This window comes from Phacochoerus africanus, chromosome 9 (assembly GCF_016906955.1).
Source record: "Phacochoerus africanus isolate WHEZ1 chromosome 9, ROS_Pafr_v1, whole genome shotgun sequence".
In the NCBI taxonomy this organism is placed as follows: Eukaryota; Metazoa; Chordata; class Mammalia; order Artiodactyla; family Suidae; genus Phacochoerus; species Phacochoerus africanus.
Genome location: NC_062552.1, coordinates 126976822 through 126980662, shown reverse-complemented (window position 1 = coordinate 126980662; position 3841 = coordinate 126976822). Strand labels below are relative to the sequence as shown.

The window sequence follows — 3841 nt, the reverse complement described above, 5'->3', positions numbered from 1 at the left end:
CTATTCTCTCATTTCCTCATCGTCTTCTCCAATACCCTTGACATAAACGCCATTCTTACACCTTATTAAGCTTCACCCAAATGCCCAGACAACGCTCCCTCTGTGTATTCTTCCGTGCTTGCAAGCTGCCTGTTCTGAGAGCCACCGACAGATACCAGGTAGCCTCCGTACTCCACTCCCCACTCCAGTTTCACCATTACTGGCCTTCCTGTGACGCCACTGAGGAAAGGGCTGGGACTGAGGGCAGGCTCATTGAGACAAATGCTGCAGGCTCCTCACCTGCGACTCCGCGACGCCCGGCCCTCGAGCTACAGCAGGGTCCCAGCCACTGAGCTTCAAGAGAAATTATCTTCATTTTTAAAAATCATAGTTGATGTACACTGTTATACAAGTTACAGGTGTACAATACACTGAGTCACAATTTTTAAAGGTAATGTTCCATTTAGTTATTGTAAAATATTGGCTAGGAGTTCCCAAGGTGACATAGCAGGCTAGGGATCCATCGTTGTCACTGAAGTGGCTGCTGTGCCACGGGTTTGACTCCTGGCCAGGGAACTTTCACATGGGGCAGGCGTGGCCAAAAAAAAAAAAAAAATATATATATATATATACACACATATATATATACATATACATATATACATATGCTATCGTCCCTGTTGTATGTAACTGATGTTTTTTTTTCTTTTTTGTCTTTTTAGGGCTGCCCTAGAGGCCTATGGAGGTTCCCAGGCTAGGGGTCCAATAGGAGCTGCAGCCACCGGCCCACACCACAGCCACAGCAACGCGGGATCCCAGGCGCGTCTGTGACCTACACCACAGCTCACGGCGACGCCGGATCCTTAACCCACTGAGCGAGGCCAGCGAGAGGCAAAGTGATAGGTAAGAGGCAGGTTTGTTGAGATACATACTCCATAGGCACAGTGGGGTCCATCTCTGAAGGTTCGAGGCCCCGAAACATGGGGTGGTGAGTTTTCATGGGCCAAGTAATTTCATAGGCCAAGGAGTGGGGCGGTTTTCCCAACTATTTGGGGGAGGGGGTTAGGGATTTCCAGGAATGGGCCGCGGCCCCATCGTGGCCTTTCGCAGTCAGCCGCAGAGCTCATGTGGGCATGTCGTTTTGCTGATGCCCCGTTTATTGGGAGTTTTTTGGTCTTGTCTCTTTAGGGCCGCACCCTGGGGATGTGGAGGTTCCCAGGCTAGGGGGTTAATCAGAGCTGTAGCCGCCGGCCCACACCACAGCCACAACCAAGCCAGATCTGAGCTGTGTCTGCCACCTACACTGCAGCTCATGGCAACGCCGGATCCTTAACCCACTGAGCAAGGGCAGGGACCGAACCCGCAACCTCATGGTTCCAGATTGGGTTCGTTAACCCCTGAGCCACGACAGGAGCTCCCGAGCTGATGTCTTCCAGTGAGTGGATGCGGCTCACGGGCCACCGGAACGCAGCTCTCTTGGGCCCAACCGGTGCTAAGCAGTGTTTGCGTGTCCTCAACAGCCGTGTCCTTCTTTTCAGGGTTTGCCCGTCTCCCTCCCCTCGTTTCCAAAGAAGTTTACCTGCGTTTTAGAGGAAAACGAAAGATGTTTTCGTTCAACAGACAGGCCTCGTGTCGCACCGAGGGAAGCAATTAGGTGCTAGAGCATGTTCTTAAATTCGCTGCTGTGACCGACAGTTTGTACCCACTTGCTTCTTGGGTTTCACCAAGAAGTTTTTAAAACGAAGGTTAGGAATCCTAATTAAAATATGTAATTAAAACTACGAAAAACCAATAAGGAAAACGGTTTCATATGCAAGGAAAGATATATGAAATGGAAGCACATTTTTTTAAGGATGAAGAAAGTAATTTCGTCCTAAGGCTGGTTTTTTGTTTGTTTGTTTTAGGGCTGCCTATGGAGGTTCCCAGGCTAGGGGTCCAATCGGAGCTGCAGCCACAGCAACACCAGATCCTTAACCCACTGAGTGAGGCCCGAGATCACACCTGCATCCTCATGGATCCTAGTCGGGTTCTTTAACTGCTGAGCACAATGGGAACTCCTGGAATATTACTGGTTTTGAATGTGAGAAACCTTTCCCTTAAGCTAATTATGACTTATAACAACTTGGTAAACTGCACCTTTGTAAGGAGAACTGAAACATGTATTTTTTCTCTCTCTACCTAACCCCTCCAGAAACTGGAAACGCTGAAGTTCCCAGCAGCCTTTCCAGGTGGATAAGGACAATCACCTCCTGACAGGTGCAAGGACCTCCAGATATTTGGGGGGCTCTCTAGGAGAGAAGAATCCACCCAAATTCACAGATACCACACATGGAATCCGATGACAAGCCCATGGTGAGGCTTTCCTGTCCCTGAGAGGCCTTTTAAAAGTGCAGTTGAGATTCTTTATAAAAAATGTCATCGTATCATGACTGGTAAGCTCAGTTACACTTATGTAAATGACCAGGCCCAAGCTTATTGATTTTGCAAATCAATTAGTCTTAATTGGGCTCTATTTGACAGACATGAGAGTCATTTTATTTATTTTTGCCATTTCTTGGGCCTCTCCCTCGGCACATGGAAGTTCCCAGGCTAGGGGTCCCATCGGAGCTACAGCTGCCGGCCACAGCCTCCCACAGCGCCAGATCAGAGCCGCATCTGCCATCTACGTCACAGTTCATGGCAACGCCAGATCCCTGACCCACTGAGCGAGGCCAAGGATCGAACCCAAGTCCTCATGGAGACTGGTGGGATTCGTTGTCACTGCACCACAACAGGAACTCCTTTTTCTTTTGTTTCTCTTTTGAGAGTAATTTTAGAGAAAAACTGTGTTTCAGTGGACATTAAGTTCTAGCGTTATTGTCTAAGGTTGTTGTTTTGTATTTACTGCCTAAGAATCACTTTTCAGATAGATAGCTCCTTGTTGCGGTTACATTATCGTTAAGTTTAATTGAATTACATTAAAAGGACTTTTTTTTTTTTTTTTTGTCTTTTTAGGGCTGCACCTGCGGCATAAGGAGGTTCCCAGGCTAGGGGTCGAATGGGAGCTGTAGCTGCCGGCCTGCACCACAGCCACAGTCACAGCCTCACCAGATTTGAGCCACGTCGTGGACCCACCCACAGCTCCGGGCAACACTGGATCCTTAACCCAGTGATCGAGGCCTGGGATGAAACATGTGTCCTCACGGGCACTAGTCAGGTTCTCTACCAGTGAGTGACGATGGGAGCTCCCAGTTGAAAGGACGTTCTACGTTTGTTTCTGAAACTGACCACAGCACTGTCTTGGGTGGAAGGTCAGATGCCCGGGGATGGGCAACCAGGAGATTCCGCCCACTGGAAAAGGCGTCAGATAAAGGAGTCCTTACAGCCAGGTGGGAAGGGACCCTCTCAGGCCTCTCCCGAATGAACTGCAACTCCTGACACCCTCTTTCAACTAAGCCCAGGTCCACCCGAGCAGGACGAGAAGACAGTATCCGACGCAGAACTGGACCCGAGACGCTGGACCAGGCTTGCACACCAATTACTTTGACAGGTTCGCACTTTGGCTCATGAGCCAAATGCGTTTCTCCCTTGGGCTCCAGGTCACCTTCAGGAAGACCGGGAAGGAGTCCTGCCAACCTGCAGGGGCACGCCGGGTTCGCTCCGCCTGCCCGGGTAGCACCATTTGGCTGGGATATTTGTCCTTTGCTTGGAGCAGACTGTCATTAACTCCATGGAGGCTTTAACAAAAGCAAGCTGTGAATGATAGCAAGCATCAGTTTGCTCAACTCAAAAGTCTCCATGGAGTTCCTGTCGTGGCGCAGCGGAAACGAACCCGACTGGGAACCGTGAGGTTTCAGGTTCGATCCCTGGCCTCGCTCAGTGG

General features: G+C 49.8%; 1 pseudogene; it reads right to left on the bottom strand.

The window, feature by feature from the left end:
• Positions 1–3640, bottom strand: LOC125136778 (small nuclear ribonucleoprotein F-like; annotated as a pseudogene).
• Between the last annotated feature and the right edge of the window lie 201 nt (positions 3641–3841).